The sequence below is a fragment of the Mauremys mutica genome, chromosome 14, assembly GCF_020497125.1.
Source record: "Mauremys mutica isolate MM-2020 ecotype Southern chromosome 14, ASM2049712v1, whole genome shotgun sequence".
NCBI lineage: Eukaryota > Metazoa > Chordata > Testudines > Geoemydidae > Mauremys > Mauremys mutica.
Window position 1 is genome coordinate 41,560,999 of NC_059085.1, and position 14,373 is coordinate 41,575,371.

Sequence of the window (14,373 nt, forward strand, 5' to 3'; positions counted from 1 at the left end):
CCCTGCCCCCAGCCAGCCCCAGCCAGCCCCTGCCCCCAGCCAGCCCCAGCCAGCCCCTGCCCCCAGCCAGCCCCAGCCACCCCCAGCCCCCAGCCAGCCCCAGCCAGCCCCTGCCCGCAGCCACCCCCCTGCCCCACCCCCTGCCCCCAGCCAGCCCCAGCCAGCCCCTGCCCCCACCCACCCTCTGCCCGCAGCCAGCCTCTGCCCGCAGCCCCTGCCCACAGCCGCCCTCAGCCCGCCCGTCTGCATCACCTGCCCACAGCCAGCCCGTGTCACTCCCTGCCTCCAGCTAGCCCTGCCCCACGCCCCTATCTGCAGCCAGCCCCACATCCACTGGTGCCCTGCAGTTCCCAGGGCAGTAACCCTGCACATGTGCTTTAATGAGGGGGGGGGCAGGGAGCAGTTGGGACCCACACATGTGCACACCCTAGAGTGACCAGACAGCAAGTGTGAAAAATCGGGACGGGGGTGAGGGGTAATAGGAGCCTATATAAGAAAAAATCCCAAAAATTGAGACTGTCCCTGATCACCACCCACACATGTGAAACGGAGCTCATTTCTAGTTCAGCCCCATCTTTTTAAAAAAGAACTTTAGGTAGGGTTAAAATACATCTGTATTTTCCTGGACATGTCAGGCTTTTCGGTTCTTAATCACCTCCTGGGAAAATATGGACGTATGGTAACCCTATTGGTACAAAAAATACATGCTGTCGCACATCCCTTAAATCAGAACTTTTTATAGGGAACCCATTGTTAAGATTTTGGCAGCTCATCACTGGCTGTTTCTAGCTGTATTGTTCATTTACAGGTTGTAATGACACACATGGAAGCTGAGATCATTTACAAACAGCAAAGAAACAGTTAGAATCCAGTGTGACTTGTATATTAGATTTAGGGAAAACAGGGAAGAACAAAAGTAAAGTGTCTGAGAGAGAGAGATAGAGAGAGAGCACGCACGCAAGTGAGCATTCTCTCTCTCTCTCTCTCTCTCTCTCTCCTGGAACAGGTTGCAGTAATGCTGAAAAACTATGGCCACTGCTTCTGCAGGGAAAACCAAGTTCTTAGAAATGTAAATAGCAGTGTGATAGGGGATGCTGTCATTTTAAGATGTCTCTCCAACTGTGTTGCTGTAACCATTGCTTTCTTTTCTTCGCATAGCTAAACATTAGCCAGCATACTTCTGTCTTCCTGGCCCCTTTTCAGTGATCCTGCAGAGGAAGATGGATAAAGAAGGAGTAGCCCTTCAAGACTGGGGCATGATGGGAATCCATTCTAGGGTATAAAACAGAAATTGCTCAGTTGGGTGGAGGCTGTGGTAGAGGGAGAGCTTGTGAGAATTGAAGGGACCTGGAGGCTGTATGCGTCTGATTTTGTCACTTGCTTTTCCTTTGCTGCATTTATTTTTAATATTACTAAACTCAGATTGAGGTTATGTATTTGCATATCTTAAGTCCTTGCTTTGTTTACTAAGAGCTCTAGGATCCTGATGGCCCCCTGTCACAAGCAGTACACTGAACACCAGTGCATTACAGGCCTGATCCAAAACCCATTGAAATCTAGAGAAGGACTCCCATCATCTCTACAGGCTTCGGAATAGGTCCTCTATGCATTGCAGGCACACAGCTGCAAGCACAGCAAGAATGGGGATGATCTGAACACTTCAGACCTGCATCCAAAGTCCATGTGTTTTCTGGATCTTTTCAGGTGTGTCTAGTGCTAATCCAGAAAGCCCGTACGGAAAATATGTAGCTTATTACATAGCGTCTCTAAGTGGCTCAACAGCTGGACGGAGTTCCCAGACACAGAGAGAGAATGTGAGAGAAACCACCTGCAGTGTGACTGTCCCCAAAGCCACCCTACCCAAGTGAATCAAATTTTCCTCATCGGCTGAAAACTGCTGGCCTTGAAAATACAATTGTGTGCAGCTGTGGTGTTTTGTGACTCCCCAATGAGCTTGTCCCCAGTTCAGCTTCAGACCCACCCTTATTGGATGCCGCTGTGGTGATTTGAAGGTGGCAGGGGCCAGAGCCTTAGAAGGCAATTGGGAGCGGTTCATGGTTCTTTATAACAGCCCCATAATGGAATTGCCTTGGGTGCATTTTGAATTGAGAAGGGGCTATCCAGAAAGGTTTCAATAAGATGTTCTTCTGCCAGCCCCAGGCATTCAAATACTGTTGTCTTACTGCAGAGCAGAATCATGAGGTTGCTGTCATTTTGCTGCTTTTGCAGACCAACAGGGGAGACTATAAATTAATTGGGCTGAAGTTTTGTTACTGAAATATATTCAGAAGGGTCTTCTCCAAATACTGGGCCATGGAAGTTACGCAAATGGGCACGATCCAAAGCCCATTGAAGTTAATGGAAAAACTTCTATTGACTTAAAGGGCTTTGGCTCACGCCCATAGATAGCATCCAGGACTGTGGCTAGTATTGTAAAATCAAGTGGTGTCTACTCTCTGGTCTGCCAGTGTACTGCAGCCATGTTTTAGAAGGACCTACTGTAAGGGTAAGACAGGAATGCAGTCACTGGCCTCTACTCTTACCCCCAGTGAATCTGCCAGTTGTGATGCTGTTTTATTGAAATGTGGGCTCTTGTCCCCCGGGAAATGGAGTGAGAACAATATTGCTCTGTGTAGGTCTTGCTCATTTCTGGGAAGCACTCCATGCTATCTGGTAAATGTGGGGTGTTTGCTGGTTTGAAGGTGACCATTTGGGGCCTGCTCCTGCTCCCATTGAAACCAGCAGCCAAACTTCCATTGCCTCTGAATGTTGTAGGATTGGGTCTGTTGTGAAAGCGTTTTAAGGTGTGGGGGGATTCGGAGGGGTTTTGTTGCTCAAGATGGTAATCCTTCCATCTCAAGCTGTGATCTTGTCACATGTCATACGTTAAGCAGGGTAGAGCATGCTCTGTTCTTAGATGAGAGAACCCCAAGTAATGCTAAATATCAGGGGATAGCTGTGTTAGTCTGTATCCACAAAAACAAGGAGGAGTCCGGTGGCACTTTAAAGACTAACAGATTTATTTGGGCATAAGCTTTTGTGGGTAAAAACCACTTCTTCAGATGCCAAGAAATGCTAGCGACTCTTCTGATCATTAGTGGACAAATACCCCAGCATTGGACAGGATGGCACCATGCTCCCGGACAATCCCATCCATTGCATGAAACCTAGTGCTGAATTGCTGGTCACTCATTAAAAGGCCTTTTTCTCTTGTTGGGTGGAATCATGCTAATAAATTCACATCCTCCTGAAGTCATGACTCCCTTAGAATGGGCCAGTAGTTCTGAGATCTGGCTTGTATACCTAAGCAACAAATGCAACATATGTGATTATAATCACGTCTGCTCCTTGGAGGCATAATGGAGACACAAGATTAACTAGCTGATGCTTTAAATGTAGGTATCCACCGTTACTGTTCTTCTTGTAGTGTCATTGTATTAACAGCCCCTTCACAAACATGCATGTATTAACCACGTCAAACATTTTAAAAAGGTTAATGTTTTAAGCTTCATCAAGATAAATGAAACAAAAATTGCGCGGTTGACAGCTTTAGTAATTCAATATTTCGAAATGTTTTTTAAAATCTATTTTTGATAACTTTCTTTTTTGAGCCAATAATCCGCAGCCCACCCTGTCTGATTCTGCTCCTCTCAGCTTTCTTTCTGTTTAAAATAAAATAAAATCCTCTTCTCTTTTAACAGCTGCATTCTTACTTGGTGTTTTTTATTTTGGAACAGGATTATTTGCTTCAGATGGGTGAGATTTTACATAAGGAACGCTAAGCATTCCTAGTCCTTTTCACTACATTCAGCCCTCTCTTATCTCCTGCTGTAGCCTTTTGGAATGTGGAACAGTGAGGGCAAAATAGGAGTGCTGATAATTATCTCAGGTTTTCAGTGTGGAGGTTAAAAGCAAACCTGTGGGAATGTTCTGGATACCTAGGCAATTAGCATCTTTGCTAGGTGATTAGACGCCACATTTACCATCAGGGAAAGTTTTCCAAAGGTCTAGGGTAAGATGTGGTGGCAGCTTCAGCGCTTGAGTGATTTAACATTGGACTTGATTATATACGGTAGTGAACATTCATGCCTTGGGGGAGATTGGAGATAATTAGGTCTCTTCCATCTCTAATTTCTGTACCACTTTGGCATTTGTCTTAATGGCCATTTTATACATGTGCCCTAATCTGCAGTTATGGAGAATGTCACAGATAGGTTATGTGTGTATCTGTATTGTAGATGAGACTGATCTTCAAAGTTCTGATCTAGATGCAACATTTCCTGGTATTTGGAGATGAGGCATCTGGAAGGTTGGTTTGACCCATTATGAAGAGAATGATCAGCCATGAGGTTCCTGTCCATATCCCAAAGCTTCCCAAGGTCCAAAGAGCAGGGTGGGTATTTGGTTTGGTCCCATCTCTGCAGAGTGTGTAGAGAGGCATGTGTACATGCGACATGACCGAGCAATGCTTGCTGTGGACCTCTTTGTTACATCAGTGACTGATGAGATCTGGAATTTTGGCAAAGCCCCTTTTGTAATATTAGGGCCTTTTTGAGCCTTTTCACTAGTACCTCCAACACTACAGCCAGGGAAAGGGAAAACTGAAAAGAAAACAGGACTTCAGAAATCTGGCTGGAGCCCAGTCCGTTGTCAAATTCTTACTGCCAGAACGATTTGGCAACATCTGTGCAAGAAAATAGGCTTTAATTTTGCGCCGACATATCCAGAGTATGGGGTGGGGGGGACAGTCTGATTTCTGATTTTCAGGCAGTATTGCTGAAACAACAACATGCACAAAACAGACCCTCTTGGGCCGATAAACTTCAATAATGGCTTGAGTGAAAACTGGTATTTGCATATTGGACAGGTAGTAGCAGCCACAGGGGTAGATGAATTTTGTCTTTGTGGCGTACTTTGCTCCTAGAGTTGGGAAGTAAAAAGGTGTAAATAGTCCAAGAAATGCATGCTTCTCTCCTGTGTGATTTTTAAAGCATAGGCTACTGGCTATTGTGTAACAGGGTTACTCTAGATGGAACTGTTCAAATGACTGTTTAGGGCCTCTAAAATATTCTCATCTGGAAATAGAAGAAATTGGAAAAAATTTATTTAGTTGCAACCGGCCCTATTGCAGTTGGTGTCTTGGATGCTTTCCTTTACTGTGTCCTCTTTGATTTCTCTTGACCTTATTCCTGTTACTCTGAGTGCCTAACTTTGCCTACTTTTGCTGAATGTTTCAGAACCATAAACATGATTGATCACTATGCTCAGCAAGCTGTTGAGTTATTTATGGATCTGCTGGGATCCCCGGACTTGCCAGTTACAGGCATTCAGCCAGTGAGGAAAGGGGCCAAATTGTGAAAGCGAAAGCCTCAGCACACACTGAAATTAACTTGAGGAAAACAGAATGTGTGGTAGTTCAGTTATTGTTCTCTGCAAGATCTTATGTACCCATCCGACTGGGCCCTATGCAGTAATGTTCCAACTGCAATGTAAAAGGCCATAGAAATTCTAACAGTGGAATTCTTTTGCTCTTGATTGTGGTAAAATGCTATTAGTGTCCAGGAAGGTCAGACACTATGGAATAAGATGAACTTAATTCTTGATCATTAAGGTCTAGAAAACGGTGCATAGTCAGGATTGTAGTGTATTGCAGCTACAACCGGCTGTCTCTGTTCACGGGATGCTGCAGGCCAGGACTGCGGTGCATTAGTAGAGCTGTGTGGGAGGGAGCAGGGGGCTCTCATAGATCAGGAGTGACGTACATTGGCAGAGAGGTTTGTACGCTTGGGAAAGAGAAGGAATACAAAAGGGCCAAGTGCGTATGGGGACCCAGGAGTGGAAGAGCAGGGTGTGTTTAGTCCCTGGGTGAAATGCTTTGGCAGAACTTCCCATGGAGATGTCAGACTGCTAGGACTGGGATCATGTGTGGAGAAAGAGGAACCAGAAGGCTGGGGTGTGGGTCTCTGGACTGGAATAGCACCGAATGCTGCAGGTCCAGCCTGGGGTGTGTTAGTGGAGTTCGGTACAGCAGCTGCCCATTCTTTTGCCTGTCTCTAGCCTGCACTGTCAGGTCTTTGCACCAAATTCCTACAAAACGAAATAAAATTGTGAGAGAAGTGTAATGAAAGCGGTTAGCAAATTGGGTGGCTGGCTTTCCTCAGCTGTTATAGCCTTTAATTACCCTTTTCGAGTTCTAGTCCTGTTAGGATGCCCAGGCTTTGGGAGAAAACGCTGAAATAATAAAGCCATTCATAAAGTGAGATGGGGCTGCATAATCCCGACTCCATTTGTCATTCCATTTTTTGGAGGGGGTTGGGCTTCAGAGCCCGAGCTCCGGCCCGAGTCTGTTGACCCAGGCTGGGAGGCTTGCTGCCGCGGGCTGTGTAGATATATCCATCGATGACTGAAATGAGAACAGGTTGGCTAAAGTCTGAGATGGCCACATGAGTTAAGAACAATGGGTCAGATTATTTCCTGTGATCTAGCCTCTTTGCGCTGAGTTGTCCATTCCAAGGTCCTGGATAGCTGCCAGATCTCCACAGCTAGGGATTAACCCTGCATGGCAGAATCCCTAGCTAGCATAGTGCCAGAATAACCAGCACCCCCAGCAGGCCCCAGAATTAGGTTGTCACAGTTGTCTCCGGTGCAGTATCCCACCAAATAAGTCATGCCCAGCAGACAATGGACGTGGCTGAGAATCTAGCCCAGTGAAAGGATGAGGTTATCCCATTTAGTCTCTCCAGCCTGATAGTTCTGAGGCTGATTGTTGCTGGGGCATTTTGCCTGGATTCCCTAATTCCAAATGAGAGATTTTAAATAGATTGGAAGCTTCTGGAGCTCCTGCCCTTACGAAGATTTATTAAGAGCTATTGCAAAGAAGATTTCTCCTGTCACTGGCCAGGAGGTTTGAATAAAACAGAAAATCTTTGTTTCCACTTTAAATGTTTTAAATTGAAATGCTTAAAAATAGTTCATCATTGGAACAAAGCTTTGTGATGCCTGTTGGGTTTTTGTTTGTTTGTTTCTTCTCCCTGAGCAAGGCACTGCCTGGAAGATAGACAGCTTAACACAACAACAACAAAAATCATTAACATGACATTTTGTACAGGCTGGAATGATCATTTGTCATTGCTGTTATCTGCTTGGTTTTGCAGCATTGCTGGAACAAGGTAAGCCTCAAGGTGCCATTTCTACCGCCCACATGCACAGAATATATTTTTAGTGTTCGTAACAGTGGTAGATTTCTTGAATGAGTTGACAACATATGAGTCTATGGTCTAAGGAGACAGTTGTTAGCAATATACATCTTATTCTCTGTATATGTTGTAATGGAATGGCTAATGTGCATGGACCAATGCCCTCTACTGTACAGAATCAGAAATTCTCCACCCTGTATCAAAGGGCCTGTAGAATTCAGTCATTTTCCTTTAGATCAAGAGGTTAGAGGCCAGTGCTTTTGAATAGGAGGATCTGAGTTCTATCTCTGCTGTTGCCATAAAGTTGCAAATGGCCTTGGTGTGCAGTACTGCGACAACTTGGAAGGCTTAAATGGTCGCAGGTTTATTACAATACCAATTACATTCAGGCTGTGACAGCTGCCTTGTGGAGCATGCATATGGTAAATGATGATAACTCAGATTTGGCTTCAAAGACCAGATAATCTGGATGGGACAATTTTAGGCCTCCTTTAAGTGGTATTTGGAAATGTGTTGGCACCTTTCTTGAGAACCATTTTCAGGTTTCTCTAGAAAGCGATAGGTTTCAAATCCCAGTGCAAAGAGGGCTGCGGTATTGCAGTTATGGCCACATTAACTTAATAGCTGATAAAGCAAGTGAGCACTTAACATTCCTGTATACCTACCCGTAGGACCTGGAACTGTAAATGAGCTTCTCTTAAATGATCAAACACATCACAGAATTGTTAATAAAATTCTCACATTAATAATATGCATTGTGCCTTCATTCATCTTGGCGCCACCATCCATTCTTAATTAGCCAGGTTGTTAAGTTAATATTTATTTGTGCTAGGGGCTGTACATACACAGTACAGAAAGAAGGTCCCTACCCCAAGGATCTCACAATTGTCCAACATTGGTAAGGTGTGAAAAGTCACCTCTTCTTTCCCAGCAGTGTCACCCAAATGCAGTGAACACTCATCCTACTGTAGGCTATGGCAGTGGGGTAATGAGCTAAGTATGTGCCAGCAGCAGTTTGTAATCCACTGTTGGCATCTCAGTTATCTGAGCACGGTCTCTATGTGTGAATCATCCAAATGGCCAAAAAATGCATAAATTAATCAAAGGTGAGTGGCAGCAACATTCATTGAGGATGAGGTCCACAAAGCCTGAGTTAGCTGGGCTCTGTGCACGTGAGCAGTTGGGGAGATGAACTCTATCTCCCTTAACCCAGGGCCAGGGTGCGGTGCTACTGGGAAGCTCGCTTGCAGCGGCTCTTTCAGCCTATAGGCTGGAATAGCGACCAGAGTTCCTCTGTATCGGTTGTGTGAGGGTACTGGGGGGCAGCTGATCTGTGGATCTGCATGGATTCATAACCCTTTTCTTCCCTCCTTGGGGCCTTCTGGGTTGGCATGGAGACCCTTTCTGGTGTGTATAGGGTGTGTGTGTAAGCACCCCTGGGGGGCTGCTCTGCCATTCATTCCTCCCCGCCCCATGCAGTCCTTATGCAGGGATTATGTGGTACAGAGGTAACTGCCCTGGCCCACCACACCATGTGTGAATTCACCCTTAAACATCACAAACCCTGCGATGCTAGGTTCCTATGTGTCATTTATTTTAACGCTGCTCCCCAGCAGGGATGATGTAATTATTAGATTAATATCTCCAAAACTCACCAAAACCACACATTCCAGTATCAGGGGAGGTCAACTCAGCCCTTCATCCTTTTGAGATGCAATAGAATTCCCTGGAGTTTACTGTGTGTGTGTGTGTGTGTGCAAGGCCGGCTCCAGGCACCAGCTGAGCAAGCAGGTGCTTGGGGCGGCCAAGTGGAATGGGCGGCACGTCGGGCTCTTCGGCGGTGGGTCCCTCGGTCCCTCTCAGAGGGAAGGGCCTGCCCCCGAATTGCCGCCGAAGAAGAAAGCGTCATGGTGGAGCTGCTGCCGATCGCGATCACGGCTTTTTTTTTTTTTTTCCCCGCCGCTTGGGGCAGCAAAAACCCTGGAGCCGGCCCTGTGTGTGTGTGTCTCTTTCTTGTCTGCTTCTCTTTCTTTGTCCATCTGTCTAACTGACGTGAATGTGAAAAACAAGTTTATGTTGGTTACTCTGGACATATTTTATAGGGGCAGGAGTTTGCCCTAATGTCACTGGACAAAATCTCTCCACTGTTGTTTTACAGCATCCTTTGGATTGATCAGGTATTCCCCGCCCCCTAATAGGTGGCTGCATTTCTCTGGCATTGCATGTACAGAGGTTGTGAAGCACTTTAGAATGAGAGGTGGTATAGATCTGTGAATTATGATTGCTAATAAAAGGCCTTTATTAACAATAAATTCCTTTTAAATAAATCAGACGCAGATACAAAATAAGAAAATGCCATAAATTATCAGCAAATATTACATGCAGCCTGACAGGCACAAGAGTATAACAGGCGTTAAACAGAAAAATTGAATATCTTATAAAGATGAAAAATAAAGAAGGTTTACTGGATTATATGCATTTGTGTGACTTCACTTCTTGACTCCTTTTCCCATCTACACAGGGTTAGGGATGCACATGATTCTTTGCCACGTCTTCCTGTCGGTGGCACAGGTTCATAGGTCTTGGAGTTCCAGTCCTTTTCTCTTCAACTTCTCTTAACAGAGTCTTTCCATTGTATCCCAGTCTTCCATGTCCTTTCTTGCTATCCTATTTGTCCCACACTTTCTTTGCTGGTCATTCTTTTCCCATTCTTATCACATGTCCATCTCAAATGTCTGCTCTCCAGTCCATCTATAACCGAGAGTCCCAAGCTCATCTTATCTCTGATTTCATCCACACACACTCTGTTTATCCTCCACTTTCTACCATTCTCCTCGGTATATTATTTTCTACTACATTCTTCCATCTCTGGAAGACCCACTGTTCCAAACCATAGAGAAGCCAGGGATAAACAGGCAGCACACACTTTTCCTTCCAGTTTATTACTTAATTGCCAGTTCCACAGTACTCCTACCACCTTATTCACTGCCGTCCATGCACAGTGGTTCTTCTTTTCAATTCTCCAGAGCTCTCTCTCCAGTGGTACTAAACGTACTTCCTAAGCACACACATTTTTTTCTTCTGATTCAGCTTGTCTCCTGAAACGTCAATCAACATCTCTTTTTGTGTGACTTCCAAGTATTTAATAAATGAACGCCAGTTTTCAAGACCCCGGTAATAGCTATAATTTCTAATTCTGAATATCTAGGCTGTTTTTGTTCTGTTTATAGGTATGGGACCCTCACACTGCAGGATTGATCAAAAAATTATAGCCATTTTTGAGAGATTTGGAAGATGGGGTTTTACTTTTGAGTGATTTGCCTAGGGTTAGGATGCTGCACTGTATTACTCCTATAAATCTTGTGGAAAAGGAATCACTACCCTTGGAATAACCTCAGCACAAACCCTGCAAATATCAAGCACATGTGTAAGGTTACTCATGTGAGCAGCGCTATTCAACTCTATGAGGCTACTCCTATGAGTAGAGTTATGCATATGCATAAGTGTTTGCAGGAGTTGAGGCCTAACAGAAAAGTCTCATCATCTTTAAGGCCCGAAAGGACCATCGTGATCTGACCTCCTGCACATTGCAGGCCAGAGAACCTGGCGCATGCACTCCTGTAATGGGCCCATAACCTTGGGCTGAGTTACTGATCTAAAGACTTCCCTGTACAGAGAATCCACCATTTACTTTAGTTCAAAGCAGCAAGTGACCCATGGCTCAGGCTGCAGAGGAAGGCGACCCCTTGTCCCATCAGAGTCTCTGCCAGTCTGACCTGGAGGAAAATTCAAAGGCAAGGCCCTGTATACTCTGCAACAAGCTGGACCTGGATCCTCTTGCAAGGCCCCATAGTGTTCGCATCACCCTAGTGCTGATTCCTGTTGCAGCGCTGAAGAAAGCGTGGGCGTCCCTTTGGGCTTGTGTTTCCCCAGAGGTAGCTCAGGCCTGTCTCTGGGTGGGGACCTGTTTCCTTGTTCCTCTCCATGTTGTAGGCAGGGGCAGAATGACTTGAAATTCTTTGCGGGGTGTTGAACTCCTAGGTCTCCAGTTGCCCCACTGCCCCTACTTAATGGAAACTTCGCCTGAGGTAGGACTGGATAAAAATAGCATCAGAGAGTTTAGGGCCAGAGGTTTCAGACCTCCTGTATATCACAGGCCGCCAACCCCACCAAGCACCCACACACGAAACTCAGCAACAGAAATGAGACCGAAGTAAATGAGACCGCCAGGAGACTAGACTATTATGTGCCACAGGCAGAGAATTGGAGTGACCGAGGTGCCCCAGCACTGGAGGTCCCCTGCAATGGCCGGGAAATGTTTGAGCACTTCCGAATTTGGCTCGTAGTTTTTACTGGGAATTTTGCCTGAATAATTCTTGAGTAAGAACTTTGGCATTTGGTCCAGGGGTTGGCTACAGCCAACCAAGCAAACATCCTTTTAAAAGTCAAGGGAAAATTCAGAGATAACTTGCAAAGAGAAAATATTTTTGCATTTCTGCTTTTTGATGTACAAAGGGCTGAACTAGAAACATCAGTTCTGCTTCTTTTTTCCACACTAGAAATACCAGTGTGTGGGGGGGTGTTTTGAATCTTCCACATAGCAGTTTTCCCCCAGCTGTGCAGTAGGAGGTTGAGTTGAATAGGTGTTGAGAGTTTTAAGAATTCTGACCATAAATCCCTCCCCTTCTCACAGTTGCTCAGGTTTCAATCTCTTGTGAGGTTATAAACCGACCAGTTCTCCAGTTGTCCATGGAGTTTCAGGCTAGACTGGACTTGTAATTCTAATATAAAAATGAGCAAACTTAACTCATTTTGGCCTATTTTATACATCATAAAGAAGCTAAAAAGGGTCACAAATGCCGTTAATTTTCCTTTGTGGGTCAATTTTAACCAAAGCACCATGATAGAAACAAAGACGCAACAAGAGTAGCCCCCCCTTTAAAAGGTATTGAGGCTGAGAATGAAATCGTTAGGTAGGCTGCATTCCTGATCTATTATACTGAGAGAAGTAAATTTTTTACCTGGGCTTGGGAGCTGCCAGCTGACATGGTGCCAATTCTAGATGCCTGCCATTAACCTTAAAACAGTCTCACATTGTTGGATTAATGAGTCACCCTTGTATCAACACAGAGACAAGCCAAGCATATTATTTCTTCTCAGGGAAATTACTGGAAAAGACAATTCCTTCCTTTTCAAATCCCACTTCACCTCCAGCTTTGGCATCCAGTAGCCAGCGTCAGCTGTTACTCTGCAGCATGCTGTGAGGTTGGGCAGGGGTTGTCTGAGGGATAGGGAACTAGCCCAAACCTGGGCTGGGGGCGAGTTTGCTTCTTAAAATATACTCTGATGTCACAGCTCCTCGGTAAGGAACACAGTTGGTGTCTGGCATGGGAATAGAACAGGCTGGCACTTCACCCAGAGGAAAATAAACAAAGAGGAGAAGCCTTCTATTGAGTGGGACTCCCAGCCAATCAGAGAGGAATTTGTTTCACGTATCTGTATGTTTTTCTTCTTACCTATATTAAGGTTGAGTTGATAATCCTCTGCCTCTGGTTGCTTACAAAATACATATATAGATAGATATTTAAGCAACACCAAGACTGGCCAGAATGAGATTGGGAACCCTAGCAGAAGGATTGTCTGTTGTAAATGCTAGGCACCATTACAGCGTGAGGATGGATTTTTAAAAAATGAATATTTTTGCTAGGAGGGGTCTGGAGACAGCAGACTCAGTCCTGAGTGACAGGGAAGGAGAATGTCACACACGGCCTGGTTCTTCTAGGTTCTCAGCACCTTTCTGGAAGGTACTGAGCACCCTCAAACCTTGCAGGATTTGGCCCACAGTTTTGCAACGTCCAGCTGTGCCGCTTGGGAGAAAGGTTTCCGTTGGGCAGGGGCGGTGACGATTCCACTCTGAGGTGGAAGCAGAGAGGGAGGATCCTAGAAGAAACAGATTAATCTATTTTTTTCTTCCACCCCCTTTGCTTGCCAGGTTGGTGTAAGACTAACTCACTACATTATACTGTATCTCATTCCTTCAGTTGTTATGGTTAGGGCATAAGCACTACCATCTAGGAGCAGACTGATCCTCCCTCTCTCAGTTGTCTGTCTCCAAGAGTGGCTGATGCCAAGTACTTTAAAGAAACATGTAAACCTTCTATAATGCACCTAATTGTGCAATCCAATCCTGTGGGGGGAATTGCTTCCCGACCCCAGCTGGTGCATCTGTGGGCTGTGTGCGAACATCATCTTGATCTAATATTCATTTGGAAAAAGCACACGTCTCTGCATGTCCAATAATGAACTCAGAGTAACTTCCCTCATGCATTCACCTTTTGAACATGCTCTCATGTCTTGAATACACTTTCCACCCATATGTCTCTAGTGTAGGAAAAACAGTGACTTGTCCGTGAAATAAACACAAATGGAAACCCTTTCCCGTGAGAGCTGGGAAGTGAACGTTGGAAGGTTAAGATATGCATCTTTTGCACTAAGGATTATATCCTCCTCTACAGGCAAAGCCTCAAAATGAAGTCAACAGTATATTCAAAGTATCATTGCAACATTTACAATAATTAGAAAAGCACATGCTGAGGGCGGGCGGGGTATTGTAATGGGATATCTAGTCTGTCAGCTATAGGTTACTAGTTCAGCTCTCATCCAAGGTTCAAATGCTGAGGTTTTATTAAACCCAAAGTGTCTAATTTGCAGAGATCTGAGCACACAATCCATCCATTGACTCCAACTAGGGATGGGGGTGTTGCGCCCCTCTGAAAACCAGATCGCTCACCTTGGTGCCTGAATGTGGAGTTAGCTGCCTAATTTCAGGCATCCATGTCTGAAAACTTGCTCAAAGTCCTTACTCCACCCGCATTTCCATTGGCTTCTTTGGGAGGAAAGCTGCAGTAAGGGCTTTGGGTTGGACTCTCGAAGGCCCAAAGCGCACTTGGGCTCCCAACTCCCACTGTCTTTCAGGATGCCTTGGAAAATCTCCCCCTTCACCATCTGTCCCTCAGCTGGCGGTGACCAGGTGCTGGTGACTGTTCAGGAACTTGAAAGGAATGACTGGTGGTGGGGATCTGAGCTCAGCTCTTAGTTGGGGAGGGGTCCAAATAATAAAAAAAAAAGACCAGTCCGGTTGGAAATAGTGACAGATATCCAATAGGATGGGAGACTC